Source organism: Adiantum capillus-veneris, chromosome 21, assembly GCF_014529385.1.
Source record: "Adiantum capillus-veneris isolate H3 chromosome 21, ASM1452938v2, whole genome shotgun sequence".
Classification (NCBI taxonomy): Eukaryota; Viridiplantae; Streptophyta; class Polypodiopsida; order Polypodiales; family Pteridaceae; genus Adiantum; species Adiantum capillus-veneris.
In genome coordinates, this window is record NC_140951.1 from 10,461,096 (window position 1) to 10,486,987 (window position 25,892).

Below are 25,892 nucleotides of genomic sequence, written 5' to 3' on the forward strand. Positions count from 1 at the left end.
GAAACTACTCATTTGCTTCGGCTTCGACAAGCTTACCTCCGATTTTCTGTTATCGTTAGATATCGCGGTTGTCCACTGTCTGCTTTGAAACTACTCATTTGCTTTGGCTTCGACAAGCCGACCTCCGATTTGCTGTTATCGTTAGATATTTCTCCTTTGCCAATTTTGTGCATGAATGATCTTACAAAACACTTTTCTTGAATTTGTACCTCTACTGGCATACGTTGAGGCTCACTAGGGTCCTTAACAAAGAGAGGACAGTCCCCTTCATGGCCACCTATCTTCACTGCCCAACTTGCACCACCATTTCTATTGTTTGAGCTATGACCCTCTTCACTAACCTACACCAAAACAGTTATATCAGTCAATGTATTGATGAGGTTGTATTCCAGGAACTTCCTATGACTATCTCATCATATAATGTATCATCCATGCAGGTGTAGCTTATGTGGCAAGAAGACCATAGTCACATGGGGACGGGGACGGGTCTCAAGGACGTGGCGTGTCCCGAGGACGGGGACGTGGCAAAACAAGGGACGGGGGACGCGACAAGGGACGCGCTTTAAAAAACACCAGTTCTTTGCAAATTTAATACTGAGACAATAGTTAACACTAAGAGCACAAGATTGCAAAGAAAAAGTGGTTTTTGCATTCATATTACATAACACCAAAATATAATAAAGAGCATGAGATGTGCGCAACACAGTACACCACTGGTGTGGTGATCAAGCATCAATCATCCTCGCCAAGGGGCAAAACATAATGATGTACAAGTGAAGAGTGGATAAGTAGATTTTAGCATAAATGGGAGTCAAAAAGGGAAGGACTCGAGTCAAGAGTCAAGACTCGAGACTCTACATGTTGGCCCATGGTGCCAACTCAATGTCAATTGGCTCTTCATAATCCATTTGATCCAAAAAATCATCCTCAAGTGGTGTTGTCTCCATCTCTGACTCTGGCACCGTTGCATCTATCTGTGTCTCTGGGATAGGATCATCCTCAGCAAGTGCCCACTCCGCAAAATCATCACTTTGGTCTGACTTGGAAAGCATCTTCAAATTTGGTGAGACATATATGAGATCATTGGCTCTCTTCACATCAAGACGATTCCTCTTCTTTGAGGCTACATGAGCATTCACACTCCAAAGTTGCTCCAAGCAACTCGTAGTGTATGCTTGGATAAGAATGCGAATAGTCAAATCCTGTAAACCGTCCAATCTTGCCACAAACTCCTCCCATCAAAGAGCACTCCCCATCTCTAACCAAGATGCTTGTACATCGGGCATGTGATAAATTTCTCCCTTTCCATTCTTGTAGACATTGATTTTCCTCCGAATCTCGGTCCTTTCCTTTGGGTCGGGCACAAGGCGCGCAAGGATGGTTTGCCAACCATTCATCATCTCTTTTCCCTTCCATTGGTTCCCTTGTTGGAATTGTGGATCCACTACATAAGCGGCCGCATGAAGAGCATAATGGTAGGCATTCCACCTTGACACACACAATTCTTGGATCTCCTTGTACCTACGTTATGAATTGTCTTCTCATTTACCTTTGCCACACTCTGTGCTTCCACCCACCTAGTCATATAGTCTACAGCCACTAGAATGTAGAGTTTACCATTTTTTGTCCTAGGCAGAGGACCCATAGCATCAATGCCCCACTTTTCAAAGGGTCCATTTGCAAGCACTATTTGCCTCAGGCCATGCACCAACCTTCTATTTCCATTTATCTGACAATTGTGACAGCTTTTACACCAATGTTGGACATCCACATGCAGACTTGGCCAAACATACCCCGCAAGCAAAATCTTCTTCACAGTTAATTCTTGGGCAAAATGACCACCACATGCTTCTTCGTGCAAACCTTTTAGAATGGCTGGAATTTCCTCAATAGTTGGTACTCTTCTGCACACTTGATCCCTCCCTCTTTGATAGAGGGAGCCTTCTAGGAAGAGATATGCGCTTGCCTTCTTCATGAGTCTCCTCTTCTGAGCCTTCGTGAAGTCTTGTGGAAACTCGCCCTCCAAAATGTAGCTAATAATGGGAGTCAATGACTCCAATCCCTGGTATCTCGGTTGCTTGACAGTTGCTGCCACCATGATGACCTGCACTTCTTTCTCAACACATGTAACTACTTGTTGTGCAAGTAAATCGGCATCTTCATTCTGTTTCCTAGGAATATGATATAGTTGCACTTCTTCAAATTGATTAAACAATCTACGAATGGCATGAACTTTTGTCCGTAAGCTTTCATTCTTGCATGCCCAAATACCTAAAATCTGTTTAACAATGAGAAGTGCATCTCCCTTTACCATGAGGCGTTGTATCCCTTGGCCAATGCACATCTTCAAACCATGAATTAGTGTGTCGTATTCTGCTTCATTGTTGCTAGCTGAACTTGGTAGATTGAACTTCTCTTTCATGACCACCTCTCCACTTGGGTTGAGCAACACTAGCCCTCCCCCTGCTTTTCCTGTGGCTCGACGAAAAGCTCCATCAAAGAACAAGGTAAAAGCATTAGGAATACTTTTTGGTGGTGGCAATGGTAGGGTCTTTACTTCAGGCACCTTAATCTCCTTTTCATGCACCCTATAAGTGAGAATCCCTGCCAATTGTGCACGCACACTATCTTCTACCTTGAAAGAGTATTGAAACTCTTGCAACTCCATAATCCACTTTGAGATCCTAGTACTAAGATTCATTTGAGATGACACCCAAGGGAACAAATTCTCTGCGGTGAGGATTACAAAAGGTTTTGGGAGCAAGTAGGATCTAAACTTCCTTATCGCAAACATGAGAGAAAGCATCATGAGTTCTGCCTCCGTGTAGCCTCTCTCTAAAGCATTCATGACCCTACTAGCAAAGTAGATGGGCCGCATCCTGGTACTATAGGGATCTTGTTGTAACAAAACTGCACCAATTGTTTCTTTCCCAGCACTAGAGCTAACAAAGAATGTGTAATCCCAACAAGGAGGCATGAGTGTTGGTAGCTCTGACAAAATGGCTTTAATGTTACAAAAGTACTCTTCAAGCTCATCAGACCATGCAAATTCTACTTGTTGTGTCAACTTTTGCAAAGGGTGAAGTAACTCCGAGGCTAAGTGAATGAAGCGTGACATATACTTCACCTTTTGAATGAATGAGATGACCTCCTTAAGACTCTTGGGTGATGGTAGCTCAATAAGAGCCTTTGCCTTCGAAGGATCCACTTCAATGCCTTTGTAAGAAACTTTATGACCAAGCAAGATTACTTCATCCTCACCTATATGGCACTTGTCGGGGTTGAGTTGACCTCCCATGTCGTAGAGCTTCTTTAAACCTTCTTATACCCTTTGTAGATGCAATGATTTTGAGCTATAAATACAGAAATCATCAATGAACACCCTAATTGACTTTCCAAAGAATGCTTGAAACACCATATTCATGAAACGTTGGAATGTTGCAGGAGCATTTGTCAGACCAAATGGCATGACTCTAAAAGCATAACAACCCCAAGGAGTGATAAAGGTTGTTTTCAATTGATCCTCCAATGCAATCCCTATTTGAAAGTAACCTGAGTAACCATCGCACATAGTGTACTTCTCATGACCAGCTACCTCATTTAGTATCTCATCCTGGAATGGGAGGGGAAAGTGATCTCTTTTTGTTGCCTCATTGAGGGGACGGTAATCCACACACACTCTCCACTTGCCATTTTTCTTAGGAGTGACAACAACAGGAGAGACCCACTCTGAATTCTCCACTGGATAAATGAAACCTGTTGCTAGAAGATTTCTTACCTCCTTGAGTAGAGCCTGCTCCTTTATAACTCCTAGCCTTCGTAACTTCTGAGCTTTAGGTGTGGCCTCAGGCTTTAACTCAATCTTGTGTTGAACAACATCTACCCCACGCACGTCGGTGTATTCTTTAGCAAAAAGCCTAGGAAACTTCCTTAGCACACATTTGAACTCCTCTCTTTCATCCTTTGTAAGTGTTGTTGATAGCATACCTTCCAGCATCCCTTCATCTTGAACACCTTCATTCTCTTGAGGACCTACCTCCTCCAAGCCTTCACAAGAGGTCTCTTGGTTGCTTGGCTTAAACCTTACCCCCATGACTTCGATGGAAGACTCCTCTTTAGTAATGCTGCCGCTACTTTCTTCTTCTGAAGTGCTATCGGTCCAACCTTCTTTCGTCTCACTTAGGTACAGGGTGTAAGTCTGTGGGGTCTTGTTATTTTGTAGACTTAAAAGTGACTCGTGCGACGTGAATACCTATCGGGGTCGATCACAAGTTTTTCAAGAGAGTCAATCATGGTGTCCATGGCCTCATATATCTTGCCGATGCAAGGCTTCATGGAATCCAACACCCGCAAGAGGTGGATGATAGGCTTCACCATTTTGGAGATTATCTTTACTTCCTCCCACCATTCCGGCATATCGGCCCGTGCTCGGCATGCCACTCTGTTGACACTTTTTGACTCGGGCATTGCCAAGAACTCATCACTAATGAAGAGTCCCCTCACATGAACTCAAGCGATGGAGCATAATGAAGTTGTAGGCGAAGCGAGTCTCCGAGTATTTGAGAAGAGCTAGCTTTGACCTCTTTGAAAATTCAACTCTCACCTATTTAGAAAAATCAAATTTCAACATTCAAAACAAGAATGGGCCTTCCATATTGAAATTAGATTCGTATTGAAATAAGATTGGTTAACACTTAATGGTTACCTTTTGATGGTTATTGACAAAAGTCACCAGTAAATTCGTATGCTCAATGACGGGGAAATCCATTCCAAGGCGACGCGTTGTCGAGAAATTTGCGGTCTTGCCAGGTAAGCACCGGGCTTATGGCTGTGAGAGTTTGTGAGAGAACTCAACAAAAACTATATGAAGGAGTTAAACCATAGATGCCATGAAGACTAGGGTTTGGAAAGAAGTGCAATCAAAGAAGACTCACTCTTTCTCTCTTACATTCACACACACAACGAAAGAACGCAAAAGAGAATTTCAAAACAATACGAAGATGAAAACATCAAGGCTATGGTCATATCGTATCATGGGTAATATGAAAGGGTTAATGGATGAGTTAATGGCATTCAATCTTGGCTGACCAAATAGGCTACGAATTGTTCTTTGGAATTGTAATTTTGTGCTTACCATAATATATATATTTTGTCTAGTGATTGGGATTAATTGTGTGTACAAATCCTCTTGGTTCATAGCAAGATAACTACGCTTACATCAAAAGAAAAATTATAGTCTATGAGAGGTAGTATGATGGGATCCGGTGATAGAAGTATTTCATTGAGCCTTTCAGGGCCAAAGATACGTTGTTGAAAGTGTATTTTACAGCTAATCCATACGTTAATTCTAATAGATTGTACAGAGTGAAAGCGATAGAAATGATCATCATGTGGGTTATTCATCTAGGATAATATGTGAGAAATGTAGATATGAGAGAAGTGAAGAGATGAGAATTTTCCCTCCCAAGCCCTATTCTTGCCCGTAGACAATAAGGATACTGTGAGGAGAGATGTACCTGTAGCAAGAGAACCTAGAGAGGATGAATTACTAAGAATGAGAGAGATAGGTTTGGTTAAGGAGATGAGATTATATATATATATATATATATATATATATATATATATGTCGGATTAGAGATGAAAATGAAAACAATAAGAAATCAAGAAAACATTAATGTAGAACATATCTTACTTGACAAACCCTTCGGCACCATTATTGATGGAGAGAGAAGAAGAGGAGAGCACTCCACTTTCATTGATACGCCAAGTACAACACCTTCTTTGATTAGAGTTGATCTTCCAAGGATAGCGTACAAGAATGGCTAGTCTTTCTCTAGGAGAAAGTGTAGGCTTGGGCTTATGTTAATGGGGCTAAGTACAATTAGGCATTACTACTCACTCCCTCAAGAATTCCTCTCATCAATGGCTTGAATGCTTGAGTTCCTTCCAAGGAAGAAGAGGTCCCCTTTTATAGTTGAAGGGAAACCCCAAGGGTTTACACAAGAAGAGAGGAGCCAATGTGAACAGGAATTGAAAAAGTTGGAAATGAGCTGTCCCTGCATGATGTGGGCAGACTGGGGTCCAGTATTTTGATCATATCTCCTCAATCATGGCTCCAAATAAAAAAGTAAAAATATGGGCAAAAACGTCAGCTCATTAGCTACGATTTTCATTTTAAAATCATTCTCCAATTTGGATTAAAACCTTGTGTAAAAAATTCATCAAAATAGGGTCCATTTCTGGCAGCAAAAGTCTTCCCGTGGTCCCCTTAGCTTAGACTTTCATTTAATTCCAAAGGACACCTCATGCCATATGAAAGCATGACATTGCTCCTTGACAAATTTTTGTAATCATGCTTGCAATAATTCATTAAAATAAGTGTATCTTTGAAATCATGCCACCTAGTGTCCCACTAGGATTTGATTCTCTCCTAGTAGCTATTTAAAAAGAAATATAAGAGAAGTATAAAAAATACATAGAATATATATATATTAGAGTTTACCCTAGATATAGGATCTAGCTAGGGTGTGAGATGGTAATAAAATAGTAGAAATAAAGAATCAATGTTTTTTGCCCCAAGTTAAAGAGGCGGAGCTATTGATGCTTTTCCCATAGTATTTTCTGATGGTAAAGTAAGGATATGTTACCCTTGAGAAAAATAATAGGATGAGATAGAAGGCTTATTATTATTCTTAAATATGCATATGTACACTATAGGAAATATAATTATGTATCTAAAAAAATACAAGATAGATCTTGTAGCATGCGTTCCCACTATGTACGTGTCACAGCACGACATCCACCCCCTCTAAACCTGCACATCCTCCGGTATGTGCCACATTGTCTCTTTGTAAGATTATACCTCTTGTACATCTTCCTTGTCTTCTTCTTCACTGGATGATTCCAGAGCTTCATGTTCACTTTGATCTTCACCTGTGTTTTTCTCTTCTTCCTCATCCATATCTTCTAGATCATTGTCTCCTCTTCTCTTAAACATTTTAATCCTTTTTCCTGCAGTGGGAATCTTTACTTCTGTACCATCTAGTTCTGACAAGCTGTAAGTAGCATTTTCATGCACATGCTTTACAACATACGGTCCAAACCATCTTTTTGAGAACTTACGCATGACTGTGTGCTGGTTATCAAGGCTACTATCATACACTAAAACCCAGTCACCTTTGTCAATTGGTTTGCTCCTGAGTCGATGTCGCTTATCAAAATAGTCCTTGTTTTTCAACCTTGCATTTTTGAGTCGTTCTTTTGCAGCTTCAATGTCTCCAGGTCTTCTCTCTAGCTGCCTTATACGCAGTGCAAGGAGATCTTCCCTACTAAGCCCCTCTTGCCAAGGTAGTACATTCCATGTGGGAATTGTATCCTCAATCGGCATCACTGGCTTTTGACCATGCATTAGCTCCGCAGGCATGTAGCCAGTTACTGAGCTATGTGTTGTACGATCAACCCATAAAGCATATGGTAACAATTTTGGCCACTCACCAACTCTTCCTTCGCAAGCCTTGGCCAAAGCTTTGATGATAGGAGGATGCCCTCTTTCACTCTTTCCATTGCCTTCAGGGTTGTAAGCTGTAGTAAGAGAAAGCTTGATCCCTAATCTAGAAAAGAACTCCCTTTCTTCTTCGGCATCCAGTTCACCTCGATCTGCAGTGATTTTTCCCACACAACCATAACGGCAAATCACCTCATCAAGAAGGAATTTGCACACAGCTTTTGTGGTCTTAGCTCTTAATGCTCTTCCTTCAACCTGGTTAGTTAGGTCCTCTCGTGCAAGAACCAAGTATCTCATCTGCCAAAGTCCTAAAGGCATCGTGACTAGATCCACAACCCATTTATAGTGCATGGCTAGTGGATATGTAGGGTGCAATCCATCACGATGTCGAACATTTGAATACATTTGACAAGTTACACATGACTTTACAAACTGAGATACATCTTTATACATACCCTTCCACCAGTATTTTTCTTTCAACTTGGAGAAGGTTGCCCACACACCCCTGTGTCCAGCCCATAGACTCTCATGAAACTCTTGCATGAGCTTTACTTGAGTCTCTTTTTTACATATAATCCGTTGTGGTGTAGCACCCTTTTTTTTAGGATGCTTCCACAAGTAACCATCCCTTAAAAAGTACCCATATGCTTTCCTACGTATCCTCTTGAATTCTTGTTCAGACCAATCATCCTGTTTTGTTAGAGTACTCAAGTACCTTCCAATAGAAAGCCAATCACTTCATAAAGATCTTTCAAGAACAATTCAAGTGAATTAGTCATGCAGACATTGTTACCTTTGACATGAGAGATAGAATAGAATTTTGTGCCTACATCATCTCCCTCATCAATCATTTGTGACTCATCTTCATACCTTGCCCTTGATAGCATATCTGCCACTGTATTGTCTTTACCTGCAATGTGCTTAAACTCGGGATTTAAGGACTTAATGTAGGCAATCCACCGCAACATAGCAATGTCTGGTGTTGAGCAGCTTGTAATCATCCCAAGAAGTGGTAGACAATCTGTTTCTACAACCACACATGCACCAATTAGGTACTCTTTTCCACTTTTCAAGGCTGTAACCATACCCCATAACTCTCTCTTTATCTGTGGATAGTTTCTTTGGCGAGCACTTAGTACCTTTGCTCCAAATCTTACCACATACCTGTGTCCTTCTTTGTCATCTTGCCCTATTGCCCATCCAATCCCTGTAGGACTGGTATCTACTGTCACAATCACTGGCCTTTGACACTCATAGTCTACCTTTCTCAAAGTCGTTGCTGACTGGAGTAACTCCTTTAGCTTTTTCATGGATTTTACATGTGCTTCTGTCCATTTAAACTTTTGATTCTTTCTAAGCAGCTGATAAAGAGGATCAGCTACATGTGCATAATGTGGAATCCAAATAACATAGAAGACACATGCTCCCAGAAACCTTCTAACCTCAATGATGCTAGTGCATGTTTCTTTCATTCTTTGGATGGCATCTACCTTTGATGGACAAGGTTTCCTACCATATGGCCCGCACATGTGCCCCACAATGAGCACTTCTTTGACACCAAACATAGACTTTTTCCCTGACAATGTAAGATTCACTTCTTCCAACCTAGACAAAATTTTATCACAATCATTTATATGATTTACCACAAACTTGCGACATCCCTTGAGATCCAAAGCTTCATCTTTGTCACTTTCTTCACATCCTTTGATAGGCAAATCATCAATGAAAGGCATTGTGATTTGAGGAATAAAGTCACGTAAGACCTTATTCATCCCATTCATCATATGTGCAACCGAGTTGGTTGCTCCCTGTGGCAAGGTACACATCCTTACCAAACCCAAAGGTGTCCTCATGGTTGTCAAGTCTCTGCTTTCGATTTCAAGCTGAAATTGATCATACCCTGAGTAGAGATCCCCCATTGAGTAGATTGCCCTCCCTGCAAACGCCTCTGCAAATTCATCCACAATTGGACCTGTACCTACATTTCTAATTGTCACCTTGTTCACTGGTTGCATATCTTGGATGAAGCGTAGAGAACCATTCTTCTTTGGAACTGTGAACCACCTGTTTGAGTATGGAGCACAAGAAGGCTCCAAGATTCCCATTTTGATTTTCTCATTCAGTAGCTCTACTAACTTTGGCAAATGAGCCTTTGGAACCGAAATAGGCCGCAGATTCCAAGGCACATGAGGTATTGTGAAAATTACCATAGGAGCTACAATATAAGGATCAACACATCCTATCTCATGTCGCTCAAATGCAAAAGCCTTACCATGCTTTGAAAGCATTTCTTTGAAGCACTTTTTCTCCTCCTGTGTTAGAAACTCCTCGCAACCAATCTGCAACTCTTCAAAAGACTCCTTTGTGAAGGTATGCCCGATCTTTTTAGGATTTCGCAAACTTGGTTGTAAAGAAGCCTGTTCAATCCTTTCCCTATTGTTGGGTGGTAAGGGTGAAGCTACTGGTTTCACCTTCTTTGCTACACTCTTGTATTTAGTTTCAACATGGACTTCTGGGCCAACTGTTTGGCTTTCTTTAAAGGCTTCTATTACTTGATACATTTCCATAGAGCAAACTTCCACAACTTCATTTTCAAGATGCAAACTAGACCTCATTATAGCATCAAGCTCACCCATAGTATCTACAAAAGAAACTTGTTCACATAAACCCAAAACATTTTCAGTAGGCTTTAGCAACCCACTCTTTTTCATGCCTATCTGTATATTATGCACATATTGCCTCTCACATTTCTTCAAATCTTCAAGTTTTGTAAAACATACTGATCCATTCCTTGTTACCAAGGAGCTCATTGAGAAAGTTTCACCTATTTTTGGATCAGGCGAGACCCTTTTTCTTTCTGTACCACTGCAATCCCGCTTTACAATGGTACTTGGCAAAAACCCATCATTTCTCTATGATCATGAAACTCTTTGCTCACCTTTGGTAGAGGATGTTCTCTGAGGTTGTCACGATTTCTTTCATGGTTTACACAAACTGTGAGAAATTGGACAACACGTTTACCATCTTTGCTACGTATCCTAGCATATGTTGAACCATCGTCCATTACCTTTGTTTCCATTCGAACTCCCACAATGTAGGGTTGTCCAAGGATGAGATGATATAAAGATGTATCCTGAACAAAGAAGTTTTGGTCAATCTTTACATCACCTATTGTCACCTTCACACCTGAACATGCTGCATACAATTCACCGGATGAATTGTTTGCCACTTTTACCATCCAACCATGATCTGTGTCCATCGGCCATTTGCACTTGTTGTAGAGGCTCTTTGACATTATGTTTATTTTTGAACCATGGTCAATCAAGGCAACAAATGGCTCTTCAAGATCACCTACCTTGACCAAAGTTTCTGTAGTAGCCCTTGCCCAATGACTTCGTGAATAGTAACTCCTAGGAATATCTTCAACTTCTTCATCATCATTTGAGAAATGCATTTGCTTCACTCTCCCACTAGATTGGTAGCATCCTACCACAGCTCCATCATCCTCCTTATTTTGTAGCTGCATCCCTTGTGTCTTCGAGGTTTCCCCTTCAACCTGTGGAAGAGAAACTTCAGCAAGGGTTTGCCTCTTCCTCTTGATGATGTCAATGATCTCCTCGTGGAATTCACGCTTTGCAATGCCAAGAACTTCTCCCAGAGTGAACTCAATCTTGCTATTCAAGATCCTTTCCTCCAAGACTTTCTTTAAATCTGTAGCAACCTCAATATCAGATTGTAGTTTATAAGTTGGGCCTTTTGTCTTACCTTTTGTTGGCTCTTTCTTCTTTTCTGTTGTAGACTCCTCCATGAGTACTTCAGGTGGAGATGCTCCTTGTGTCGAGGGTGTTTAAGAAGGCATTGAGTCGCTTCTTCCCCCACTTCTAGAAGCTCTTTTTGATGGTCCTTCATCAGCATTCTCACATCTGCGCTTCTCTTCTACAATAGCCTCATTTTGTTGGCATTTTGTAATATAGGCATGCACTGACAATGAGTCCACTGGATCATTCCATCCTGTTTCTAGACGTATGCAATCACCTACTTTATGTAGAATCTCTTTTGTAAGCTTTCCCTTTTTAGCTAATTGCATGACATTTGGCCAAATTTGACCATGATGGTCACTCACCTCTTCATCACAAAAATGTTCAATTTTTACTCCATAAGTAGCTGCCTCAACTGAAGAGGTGGCATGATTGGTTGCCATATCTTCAACTAAGGTTTGCATTCCCCCCTTCCCAAAGTTAGTTCTCAAGGGTAGACCTGTCTCTCTTAAGTGGATTTTACCATCCTTAAAAACGACAAAATCTTTTGACAAAGCATCACTAAAATCATCACAATCCCTTCTTACATGGTCTGTACTATCACACCAAATACATCTATTAACAAACCCTTCTTTGGGCTGTTTTTGCCTAGGAAGTGGCCCTGATGGTTGGCCTTTTTCTTCAAGATTTGAAAACTTCACCTTCAAGTCACGCATTCCCTTCACAAGCTCATCTAGCATGGACTCATCAAACTTAGGAGCGATAAAAGTAGGCTTTACCATTTTGTCAGAAGTTGAGGTGGAAGGACTTGTAGTGTTTACTACCATCTTGTCCCTTCTTCTTTGTCGTTTGGCAAGCAGTGAGACAGCACCTTCAACCTCATTCCAGTCGGTCTTTAGTCCTTGCTCAGCATCTTTATCTTCAAGAAGAAGCTCCAAATTTTCTTGAAACTCTTTACCTGCAGCTTGTAAGAAAAGATCTGTCTTCTCTGCATCTAGTGTGGCCCTTTCTGTCCAAGTGAGTTGTGCATAGCGCCGCTCAAATTCCCTAAGTAGCTTTGTTATTGATAGTCCTTGCTTTGGCTTGACTACCCATTCTAAGAATGTCCTTTTGGTCACTCTCTCCGAGTCCTCCATGAAATATTCCTCCTTTAAAGCTACTTTGAGTTCTTCCCAATTTCTCCCATGCCCATCTTTAATTGCCCTAACATGCTCCCTAATTTCTGGAGCAACAACTAGCTCAAAGCTTTGAATCATCTCACCTTCTGACACACGATGCTGCTCCATCTCCTTCACATACTCGCGTAAGTACTTGGTTACATCTTTTCCATTGAACTGATCCATTCTGTTGACGACCGCTTGTATGGCCTTCGTTGCTGAAATCTCCCTTCTTTCAGTAGCATGTTGTTGTTGCATGAACATTGCAAATGCTTGAAACATTTGCATTGTTGCTGGGTCAAAATGCATACCCTGTTGCTCAACATGATCACCCATGGTTACCCACAAACTCTCACCCTAGCAGATTCGCGTCGGGTTCACCAAAAATATGTCGAGAAATTTGCGGTCTTGCCAGGAAAGCACCGGGCTTATGGCTGTGAGAGTTTGTGAGAGAACTCAACAAAAACTATATGAAGGAGTTAAACCATAGATGCCATGAAGACAAGGGTTTGAAAAGAAGTGCAATCAAAGAAGACTCACTCTTTCTCTCTTGCATTCACACACACAAAGAAAGAACGCAAAAGAGAATTTCAAAACAATACGAAGATGAAAACATCAAGGCTATGGTCATATCGTATCATGGGTAATATGAAAGGGTTAATGGATGAGTTAATGGCATTCAATCTTGGCTGACCAAATAGACTACGAATTGTTCTTTGGAATTGTAGTTTTGTGCTTACCATAATATATATATTTTGTCTAGTGATTGGGATTAATTGTGTGTACAAATCCTCTTGGTTCATAGCAAGATAACTACGCTTACATCAAAAGAAAAATTATAGTCTATGAGAGGTAGTATGATGGGATCCGGTGATAGAAGTATTTCATTGAGCCTTTCAGGGCCAAAGAGAAACACTATACGTTGTTGAAAGTGTATTTTACGGCTAATCCATACGTTAATTCTAATAGATTGTACAGAGTGAAAGCGATAGAAATGATCATCATGTGGGTTATTCATCTAGGATAATATGTGAGAAATGTAGATATGAGAGAAGTGAAGAGATGAGAATTTTCCCTCCCAAGCGCTATTCTTGCCCGTAGACAATAAGGATACTGTGAGCAGAGATGTACCTGTAGCAAGAGAACCTAGAGAGGATGAATTACTAAGAATGAGAGAGATAGGTTTGGTTAAGGAGATGAAATTAGATATATATATATATATATATATATATATATATGTCGGATTAGAGATGAAAATGAAAACAATAAGAAATCAAGAAAACATCAATGTAGAACACATCTTACTTGACAAACCCTTCGGCACCATTATTGATGGAGAGAGAAGAAGAGGGGAGCACTCCACTTTCATTGATACGCCAAGTACAACACCTTCTTTGATTAGAGTTGATCTTCCAAGGATAGCGTACAAGAATGGCTAGTCTTCCTCTAGGAGAAAGTGTAGGCTTGGGCTTATGTTAATGGGGCTAAGTACAATTAGGCATTACTACTCACTCCCTCAAGAATTCCTCTCATCAATGGCTTGAATGCTTGAGTTCCTTCGAAGGAAGAAGAGGTCCCCTTTTATAGGTGAAGGGAACCCCCAAGGGTTTACACAAGAAGAGAGGAGCCAGTGTGAACAGAAATTGGAAAAGTTGGAAATGAGCTGTCCCTGCATGATGTGGGCAGACTGGGGTCCAGTATTTTGATCATATCTCCTCAACCGTGGCTCCAAATAAAAAAGTAAAAATATGGGCAAAAACGTCAGCTCATTAGCTACGATTTTCATTTAAAAAGCATTCTCCAATTTGGATTGGAACCTTGTGTAAAAAATTCATCAAAATAGGGTCCATTTCTGGCAGCAAACGTCTTCCCGTGGTCCCCTTAGCCAAGACTTTCATTTAATTCCAAAGGACACCTCATGCCATATGAAAGCATGACATTTCTCCTTGACAAATTTTTGTAATTATGCTTGCAATAATGCATTAAAATAAGTGTATCTTTGAAATCATGCCACCTAGTGTCCCACTAGGATTTGATTCTCTCCTAATAGCTTTTTAAAAAGAAATATAAGAAAAGTATAAAAATACATAGAATATATATATATTAGAGTTTACCCTAGATATAGGATCTAGCTAGGGTGTGAGATGGTAATGAAATAGTAGAAATAAAGAATCAATGTTTTTTGCCCCAAGTTAAAGAGGCGGAGCTATTGATGCTTTTCCCATAGTATTTTCTGATGGTAAAGTAAGGATATGTTACCCTTGAGAAAAATAATAGGATGAGATAGAAGGCTTATTATTATACTTACATATGCATATGTACACTATAGGAAATATAATTATGTATCGAAAAAAATACAAGATAGATCTTGTAGCATGCGTTCCCACTATGTACGTGTCACAGCACGACAGTGTATCTTTGAGAAGATTGTTGAGGCAATGAGCCATGCAATATGTGACCGTGGTTTGTGGATAAAGAGATTCAATGATGGCTCCAATGGCACGATTGCTATTTTCTCCATCGGTGACGATGGCAATGACATATGCTTTCCCACCTCAAATTCCCTAAGTAGCTCTGTTATTGATAGTCCTTGCTTTGGCTTGACTACCCATTCTAAGAATGTCCTTTTGGTCACTCTCTCCGAGTCCTCCATGAAATATTCCTCCTTTAAAGCTACTTTGAGTTCTTCCCAATTTCTCCCATGCCCATCTTTAATTGCCCTAACATGCTCCCTAATTTCTGGAGCAACAACTAGCTCAAAGCTTTGAATCATCTCACCTTCTGACACGCGATGCAGCTCCATCTCCTTTACATACTCGCGTAAGTACTTGGTTACATCTTTGCCATTGAACTGATCCATTCTGTTGACGACCGCTTGTATGGCCTTCGTTGCTGAAATCTCCCTTCTTTCAGTAGCATGTTGTTGTTGCATGAACATTGCAAATACTTGAAACATTTGCATTGTTGCTGGGTCAGAATGCATACCCTGTTGCTCAACATGATCACCCATGGTTACCCACAAACTCTCACCCTAGCAGATTCGCGTCGGGTTCACCAAAAATATGTCGAGAAATTTGCGGTCTTGCCAGGAAAGCACCGGGTTTATGGCTGTGAGAGTTTGTGAGAGAACTCAACAAAAACTATATGAAGGAGTTAAACCATAGATGCCATGAAGACTAAGGTTTGGAAAGAAGTGCAATCAAAGAAGACTCACTCTTTCTCTCTTGCATTCACACACACAAAGAAAGAACGCAAAAGAGAATTTCAAAACAATACGAAGATGAAAACATCAAGGCTATGGTCATATCGTATCATGGGTAATATGAAAGGGTTAATGGGTGAGTTAATGGCATTCAATCTTGGCTGACCAAATAGGCTACGAATTGTTCTTTGGAATTGTAGTTTTGTGCTTACCATAATATATATATTTTGTCTAGTGATTGGCATTAATTGTGTGTACAAATCCTCTTGGTTCATAGCAAGATAACTATGCTTACATCAAAAGAAAAATTATAGTCTATGAGAGGTAGTATGATGGGATCCGGTGATAGAAGTATTTCATTGAGCCTTTCAGGGCCAAAGAGAAACACTATACGTTGTTGAAAGTGTATTTTACGGCTAATCCATACGTTAATTCTAATAGATTGTACAGACTGAAAGCGATAGAAATGATCATCATGTGGGTTATTCATCTAGGATAATATGTGAGAAATGTAGATATGAGAGAAGTGAAGAGATGAGAATTTTCCCTCCCAAGCGCTATTCTTGCCCGTAGACAATAAGGATACTGTGAGGAGAGATGTACCTGTAGCAAGAGAACCTAGAGAGGATGAATTACTAAGAATGAGAGAGATAGGTTTGGTTAAGGAGATGAGATTATATATATATATATATATATATATATATGTCGGATTAGAGATGAAAATGAAAACAATAAGAAATCAAGAAAACAGCAATGTAGAACACATCTTACTTGACAAACCCTTCGGCACCATTATTGATGGAGAGAGAAGAAGAGGGGAGCACTCCACTTTCATTGATACGCCAAGTACAACACCTTCTTTGATTAGAGTTGATCTTCCAAGGATAGCGTACAAGAATGGCTAGTCTTCCTTTAGGAGAAAGTGTAGGCTTGGGCTTATGTTAATGGGGCTAAGTACAATTAGGCATTACTACTCACTCCCTCAAGAATTCCTCTCATCAATGGCTTGAATGCTTGAGTTCCTTCCAAGGAAGAAGAGGTCCCCTTTTATAGGTGAAGGGAACCCCCAAGGGTTTACACAAGAAGAGAGGAGCCAGTGTGAACAGGAATTGGAAAAGTTGGAAATGAGCTGTCCCTACATGATGTGGGCAGACTGGGGTCCAGTATTTTGATCATATCTCCTCAACCGTGGCTCCAAATAAAAAAGTAAAAATATGGGCAAAAACGTCAGCTCATTAGGTACGGTTTTCATTTTAAAATCATTCTCCAATTTGGATTGGAACCTTGTGTAAAAAATTCATCAAAATAGGGTCCATTTCTGGCAGCAAAAGTCTTCCCTTGGTCCCCTTAGCCTAGACTTTCATTTAATTCCAAAGGACACCTCATGCCATATGAAAGCATGACATTGCTCCTTGACAAATTTTTGTAATCATGCTTGCAATAATGCATTAAAATAAGTGTATCTTTGAAATCATGCCACCTAGTGTCCCACTAGGATTTGATTCTCTCCTAATAGCTATTTAAAAAGAAATATAAGAAAAGTATAAAAAATACATAGAATATATATATATTAGAGTTTACCCTAGATATAGGATCTAGCTAGGGTGTGAGATGGTAATGAAATAGTAGAAATAAATAATCAATGCTTTTTGCCCCAAGTTAAAGAGGCGGAGCTATTGATGCTTTTCCCATAGTATTTTCTGATGGTAAAGTAAGGATATGTTACCCTTGAGAAAAATAATAGGATGAGATAGAAGGCTTATTATTATACTTACATATGCATATGTACACTATAAGAAATATAATTATGTATCTAAAAAAATACAAGATAGATCTTGTAGCATGCGTTCCCACTATGTACGTGTCACAGCACGACAGCGTATCTTTGAGAAGATTGTTGAGGCAATGAGCCATGCAATATGTGACCGTGGTTTGTGGATAAAGAGATTCGATGATGGCTCCAACGGCACGATTGCTATTTTCTCCATCGGTGACGATGGCAATGAAATATGCTTTCCCACCTTCTCAATGGTAAGCGCCCACTCCGATGCAAGTACTTGGGCACTCTTCCCGGTCCCCCGATGTATCATGGGAATTAATGAAATACATCTCCTCCCGAGAATATTCCACAACGTTGACGGGAGTAAAGCGACACCCGAACCCCGGCGGCCTCTAAAACGATGAGGGCCGATGGCACGCCTCGAGCCGGTCACGGTAAAGCGAACAGGGGGCACCACCTAGCTTTGAGCGGCTAGGACGCAGACCACGATGATGTGATCACTGCAAACTTACACACACACACACAAAGAGAGAGAGAGAGAGAGAGAGAGAGAGAGAGAGAGATTGACAAATGATGAAAACCCTCGGGGGTGTGAGGGAGAATTATTTCTGCAGTATTTACAATGACCTTCCTTCCAGCGAGGCGGCACAGCGTGGTGATAGAGAGGTAGGGAGAAAAGATGGTGAGACTACTTGGTGCGTTCTCTAACAATGACTCGATGATTGTGAAACTTGCTACCAAGAACGTGTATGTGTGTGTGCATCGACCATTGGAGTCGAGAGGTGGACGTGGCTCCCTTCACATGGTGCAATTCCCAAAGAAAACCATCACACAAGCCCCCTCCCTGTGATGCCAACAGTGTCAATTCTTCCCGCTCAAACTCTACCAAATGCTAACCTCTCATGAACTGCCCCCCCCACCAATAGTGACCTCTCAGTGCCATTTTATAGGTGTTGGCTGCTTGGATTAGGGTAATCCCGATTTGATTAGGGTAAGCTAATCAGGGAGACAAAACAAGGTGGTGGGCCCGGTGTGGTTGACCCTTGCTTTGTCTTGGGAGTTATTAAAAATGAAAACCTCTAGGTGGGCCTTTTGACCATCACCTAGAGAGAGGGAATTTACAAATTGGAAATTTTACAAGGCTTGGGTGAAAACTGAAAAAATGATGATGATAACCTACGAATTATTGAAAATGGTGTCGTGGTTGCGTGATGCCGACGAACGGTGTGTTGCCGGTGCGTCGGTGTAGCGCGTACGTCTTTTCGGGGTTGGCCGGGGCATGCCTTCGACGCATTTCTTTGCTTCAGTGTCGGTGGCGCGTGCTTTGACCGTCTTCTTCTTTATCGATGTCGATGTCATTTTTGTTTTTCCTTGTTTTTTGTATTTTTCGGTGCGTGCGTATATACATGTCGTGTGTATGTATGTGGGTATATGTGGGTGAGCGTGTGTGTATATATATAGAGGTGTGTGCGTGTGTGTATGCATGTGTGGGAACGGGGGGAGTGGGTATTAATATATATATTTTTTTTATTTTATTTTTTTCCCGGACCTAGCAACGCAGAGACGGAGGGGGGGGGGGGGGGGGAAGATGGTGAATGAGGGGGGTCTGTGTATGCTAGGGTGTGTATGTGTGTGAGCGGGTGTGTGTGAGTGTGTGTGCTGGAGACGGCGCTGCACAAGCTGTGTGAGAGAGAGCGCAAACGGGAGGGTGGCCGCCTATAGTGCGCGAGCGCGAGGAGAGAGGGAGAGGGTGTGGAGAGAGAGGGGGGGGTGAGAGGATAGGGGGTGGGTGGTGTGTGTGTGGTTGTTTATATCCAAGGCACCCGCGAGGGCCGGGTTCCGGGGGTGCGAGTGTGAGAGAGAGAGGCGGGGCTCGACAGCGGCCGCAAACGAAGGAGGGGGGGGTGAGAGGCTTAGTCAACAAGCAAGAGAGAGAGAGAGAGAGAGAGAGAGAGAGAGAGAGAGAGAGAGAGTATGCCTAGCGGCGGTTCCCACCAAGGGAAAAAGAGGGAGAGAGAGGGGGTGTGAGGTTGTGAGGAGAGAGAGAGAGAGAGAGAGAGAGAGAGAGAGAGAGAGAGAGAGAGAGAGAGAGTGGATAGAGAGAGAGAGAGAGAGAGAGAGAGAGAGAGAGAGAGAGAGCTAGAGCTAGGTGAAGATAGGGGTGTGGGGGGGGGGGGGGGGGGGGGGGGGTTAGACCAGCGGTTCGCCAGGGTTGGGGGGAAAGAAAACAGGGGGGGGTATAAGGCCGAAGGGAGTGTGGACGAGAGGGGGGGGGGGTGTAGTGGCCCGCCGGGGTTGGAGTGTGGACAAGCAGAGTAAGGGAGGGAGAATATTTGGAGGAGAGAGAGAGAGAGAGAGGATAATATCTGTGGCGGCCCGTCAGAGGGTCTGACAGAGGCACCAATGCACCTATCGGGCCGAGTGATGCAGCGGCAGAGTAGAAGAGAGAGAATATTTGGAGGAGAGAGAGAGAGAGGATAATATCTGTGGCGGCCCGTCAGAGGGTCTGACAGAGGCACCAATGCACCTATCGGACCGAGTGATGCAGCAGCAGAGTAGAAGAGAGAGAATATTGGCGGAGGCGGACAGTAAGAGAGAGAGGGGTTGCCTTTTGGCGATAATGAAGGGGTGTGGCCAAACTGGCGGCACCCCACTAGTGGTTAACTTTTGGGGGGGGGGGGGGGGGGGGGGGGGGGGTATGGTGAATGGTAAGGGCTTCTTTTTGTTTTTTTTTTTTTTTCTCTTCTTTTGGTAACAAGCCTTCCCTTCCTTAGGGTGTGGTTCTCACGGTCACGGTTTCGAAAGCCGACCATCATTAGCCCTCCCATCTGGCTAGAGGCATTCATGATTCTAGCCCTTCCTTTGCATCTTTAGTTGTGGAGTTAGAGGGTTCTACCTCTTCTGGAATGTCTAGCATGAACTCTGGATCAAACCTAAGAAAATACTTTTTCAGCCTCCATCCATTGACTCTAGTCTTGTGAATTCTCCCATCTGCTTCCATCAGCTTATAGCTACCATTGTCATAGCGTTTCTTGATGATGAATGGTTCTTCCCATCTGGGTTGAAATTTCTTGTCCTTCCTGGTGTCAAATCTGTTGTCGTATCTCAGCACTAGCATACCTTTTTCCTGGCCCTTCTCTTTAAGCTCTTGATTGAAAGTGAGCCGGCGTCGTTCTGCCTGCACTGCATAGTGGTTGATTGCTTCTTCCCTATCTAGTTGGAGCCTCTCCAGATCCAGGATGTGGTTTCGAAGATTTACAATTAGGCGTTGTATCTGGCTAGCCAAGACTCGTAAGCTGTCTATATGTACCTCAATGGGTAGAACTGCCTCCTTCCCATAAACTAGATGGAAAGGGATGAAACCTAATGATGTTCGGAACGTCGTTCGGTAGGCCCACAGAGCTGCCATGAGATGTTTATCTCAGTCTCCTGTGTGATTGTTAACCTGCCTTGTGATGATTTTGCAAATCATTCCATTTACCTTCTCTACCAGACCATTGCATTGTGGATAGTATGGTGTGGAGTGTCGGCGTGTGATACCTAACTTTTTCATCAGTTCTCCCACCAGATCGCCCCTAAAACCTGTTCCTCTATCTGATATTATCTCTAGAGGAGTGCCAAAACGGCAACAGATATGCTCAAAAATGAACTTTGCTACCTTTTGGGTTGTAATGCGGGTGGTGGCTGTTGCTTCTGCCCATCGAGTCATGTAGTCTACTCCCACTATAATGTACAGTTTACCTGATTGGGCCCTTGGTAAAGGATTGATTGCATCTATTCCCCATTTCTCAAATGGACCATATGAGATGATAGGAGTTTGTGGCTCATAGGTTAATATGCGATCACTGGCCACTTGACAAGCCTTGCATGTACATCCCTGTTCAAACTAAGCCAAGAGTATCCGGCTTGTAGAATCTTCCTACTGGTGATATCTAGAGAAAAATGACCGCCGCAGACGCCATCATGGCAACTTGAAATTACCTCTGTGATCTCACTGGAGGTTGGCACCCGCCTAAGAATTTGATCCTTGTCCTTACAATACAAGTGGTCGTTTACAAGGCGGTATCTGGTAGCCTTCCTTACCAGCCACTGTTTTTGGCTTTTGGTGTATCCTTCCGGACATTCTCCTGCATCTAGAAAGCTGACGATATCAGGCATAGCATCACTACCTTGAAAGAGGGGTAGCTTCAGTTTGATTGCTCCTACAGAAATGTCTTGTATTCTTTCTTTGTCTAGAGCATCTGCCTCCTGATTTTCTGCTCTGGGGACATGAAATAGTTTCACTGCTTCAAATTTCCTTAGAAGATCCTTAACTTGGCGTAGTTGACCAAGTAAAACCTGATTTTTACAAACCCAAGTGCCATTTATCTGCCTTATTAAAAGCAAAGCATCGCCAAACACATTTAGGCGCTGAATTCCTTGTGAAATACATTGTTCCAACCCAAGAATTAGGGCTGTATAATCTACTTCATTGTTGGAGTGGGAGTGTAATAACTGCCCGATGGAGAATACTCTTTCTTGTTGCTCATCGAAAATGACTATGCCAGCTACAGACTGGTCCATTGTTCTCTTGTATGCTCCGTCAAAGAAAAGAGAGTGAGCTCTTTCTAGCCTAGGATTCTCTATCATTGGTGTTTCTTCCTTTGCTTCCGTGTTGACCTTCATCTTCTTCTCATAGTGGCGATGAGTGAGAATTCCCACTAAACTAGCCCTGGTGGAGTTTTCTACTTACATGGTGTAGTCAAACTCTTGTAATCTAACCAGCCATTTAGAGATCCTAGATGACACATCCATGTGTCGTATTACATATGGGAAAACCTCCTCCATTGTCAGGATTACAAAGGGTCTAGGCAGGAGATAGGAGCAGAACTTTGTGGTAGCAAACATTAGTGCCAGAACCATGTGTTCTACTTTGGTAAATCCCTTTTCCGACGGGGTCATGTCACGACTAGAGAAGTAAATAGGACGCATGAAAGAAGTTGGGGGTCCTTTTGCATTAGCACGGCTTCGAGTGTATCACTTCCTACACTAGGGTTCACATAAAATGGCTCGTCCCACTTAGGGGGTGAAATGGTGGGAAGCTTAGCTAGGATTTGCTTTACCTCGGTAAATTGCTACTCATTTTCTTCACTCCATGAGAAGACATCCCTCTGGGTGATTTGTTGTAGGGGGGGGACCACTTGAGATAGCAAGTGAATGAACCTGCTTAAGTATCTTACCGTCTGAAGGAAATAAACCAACTGATTAGCGGTGGTGGGTGAAGGCAAAGATACCAAGGCTTGAATCTTGCTAGGGTCAGTCTCAATCCCTTTTGCTGAATTACATGGCCAAGGAGAGTGACTTTGCTTTCACCAATGTGACACTTATCCACGTTGAGCTGGCCACCCAAGGTTTGCAGCCTGGTTAAGCCATCATAGACTTTGCTTAAATGAAGGGCTCGTGAACTATAGATGCAAAAATCATCTATGAAAATCTGTATTGATGTTCCAAAGTAGGGCTGGAAAACAAAGGTCACATAGCGCTGAAATGTGGTCGTGGCGTTAGTGAGGCCAAAAGGCATCACCCTGTAAGCAAAGCATCCCCAAGGTGTGATGAAGGTTGTCTTCTTCTGATCTTCTTCCACAATGCTAATTTGGAAGTATCCTGAGTATCCATCGCACACTGTGTATTGTTCGTGACCCGCCACTTCATTGAGAATTTCATCCTAGAATGGGAGGGGAAAGTGATTCCTCTTCGTGGCTGCATTGAGAGGTTTATAGTCCACACAGACTCTCCACTTACCATTCTTTTTTGATGTGACTACTACTGGGGAGATCCATTCTGAGTCTTCGACACGGTAGATGAAACCTGCTTGTAGCAAACTTCTCACTTCTTTAAATAGTGCCTCTTGTTGGATTACTCCAAGTCTTCTGAGCTTCTGCACTATGGGTTTACTGCCTTCCTTAAGTTTTATGTGGTGTTGCACTACTGTAATTCCTGTGATCTTATCATAGCCATCAATGAACAAAGTAGTGAAGTTACCTAGCATGGAGACATATTCCTTCCTTTCTTCATCGGTTACCTCATTTGAGAGCATTTTTTGTAACTTACCTGCATCCTCTAAGGACTGCGTACCTGATGATTCCTCTTGGTTTCTCGGGGGTGTTTCAGATTGTGTCAATCTTTTTGGGTCTTTAAGAATGACCCCCATCACTTCGATGCTACTGTCACTTCCGTCAGTGGTGGTTGTCTCTTCTCTTGAGGTAGACGAATAGTCGCTGGTGGACTCATCTTCTGAAGCCTCCAAGATCATGTTGAGTTGCTTCCCAGTCCTCATGTTGTAGAATATAGACTTCCCTTTAGCGTCCTTCATCTGAATTATTCCGGTGCTCCAGTCTTTTTTAGCTTCCATAGCCATAAGCCAAGGCCTCCCAAGAATGATGGGGTAGCCCTCCCCTTTGTGTGGCATGACAAAGATGTCTACCTCCACTTCTGTATTGAATGCTTTTACTTTGACCACATTCACAATGCCCACGCATTTCACCCTTACATTGTTTGCCATTTTGGCTCGGCAGGGTGCCGGCCTACTCACCTCTAGACCTAGATTGTGCATCATCTTTTCACTCATGACGCATATTTGTGTGCCACCATCTATGTAGACGTTTGAGATTCGTTGTCCCTTGATGTGAGCATCCATAGTTGGTAGGATGTCGTCGAGATCCCTTCCAGAGATAGCCTCAGCTATCCTGGATCTTGATTTCCTAGTACTCACCATTTTTGTCCATTGCCTCCTCATTCTTGGTGCAAGGTGGAGTAATTGGGGCCAAGTTATCTTCGGGCCCTGCATCAATACATCCTGAACTAATTCATAGGGTTTTGCATACTCACCTAGTGAGAAGTCCACGATGTCTATCTTCCGTCGCAGTTTAGCTGCTTGCTTGCTAAACTCGGCCTTCCCTTTCATTTTCTCTTCTCTTTGAGAGGCTTCCTCGTGCCTGGCACGCTTTACTTCCATAGCATCCACTTCTTCTACCTTAGGTTTTCCTTTGTGCTTCTCTCGAACTGATTCTTCTACCTTTGCCTTCCCTTTAACCTCCAAGCTAATAACACTCACCGCTTGGTTCACAACAGGTGGTGATGGTAGTGGTGGAGTGAGAGATTGTGGTGGTGGTTGTTGTTGTACGGGTGGTCGAAGGATCTGGATCGGTGGGATCGGCCCTGGTTGCCTAGGTGGTGGTGGTCTTGCTCTTGGTGGAGAGATCTGATTCTGTCTCCCCTTTCTATTGAAATTCTGCCTCTTTGGATGTGGGCAGTAGTACATACCATGGCCGTCTTTCCCGTAATTGTAGCAGTGGTACTCTTGGTTCTGCCTTCGTTGTCCTCTCCCTTGTTCTGGATTCTTGACAGGTACATGCCCTTGCTGCACCAGATGCACGGATAAACTCTCTAGTTGGATAGTGATGCGATTTAGCAGGTCTTGCTATTCCTCGGATGCCTCTTGCGGTTTGGCTCTATGACTGGCTATTGTAGTCACTGGGGTTGGTCGGACCGAGCTTGTTTCCTCTGACTCGTTTACTCTTGCTTGCATGTGCAACTTCTTGTCTTTAAAGCGAGCTACTTCTACTGCCAACTCATATGTTGCAGGAAACCTTCCCTTCACCTTCTCTCTAAGCGGCAACCACAGACCAGTAATGAAACGGTCCTTCTTTAGGAAATTAGGCACTCCTTCGCCTTCCTCCAGTGAGGCAACCCATGTCTCCCATAAGTCCACAAATTTGGACTCGTAGGTGGCATACTCTAGCAGACTTCCCTGCTTCAATTTCGTCAATAGCTGACATAGCTTCTCCGAGGTTGTGCCTCCACCAAACCTCTTTACAAAGGCAGCCCTTAACACATCCATGCATTCTTGGTAGCCTGGGGCAATGCATTATACCAGGACTTGGCCTCTACTTTCATCAGTACAGAAAAAATTCGAAATCGTGAAGCGTCGTCATCTTTGTTGGAAACGACACAAGCAATGTCGAAATCGTCCAAAAAGTCGGTGGGTGAGATTTTCTATCTTCTTTCCACTGAACGTGGGGAAAGAAACACTTGCCATGGTAGTGACCCAAGAAATTACAAACTTTTTTTATTATTATTTTTTCTTTTTAGATTAATGACAGTAGCGGCTCATAGACAGGGTTGGGTGGATAGGTTAAAATAGGATAAAGATAGAAACATTAAAGGAATGATGGTAATCCGATATGGGGAGAATGATAGGGTTTATGGAATTAAGGATTTCTCTTAGTACCACCGCACCGAATAGGTGCACGATCTTTTGTTGGTAGAAGATTTTCCTATCTACATAGATATTCACATGCATATGCTGCAGGAATCTGAACGGGAATGTTGTTGGCCTGTTTTCCATCATGCACAGAGGGTGGAGTACTTACTTATACTCTTACCGTGCCAGTGTTGATGAGTCGACACATCCACAGGAGGTCGTCGCCTTTCACGGGCTCTACCTTTCCTT

General features: G+C 42.5%; 1 pseudogene; it reads right to left on the reverse strand.

Moving 5' to 3' along the window:
• LOC147430537 (uncharacterized) overlaps window positions 1–25,892 on the reverse strand; it is a 32,056-nt pseudogene that overhangs the window by 1,293 nt on the left and 4,871 nt on the right.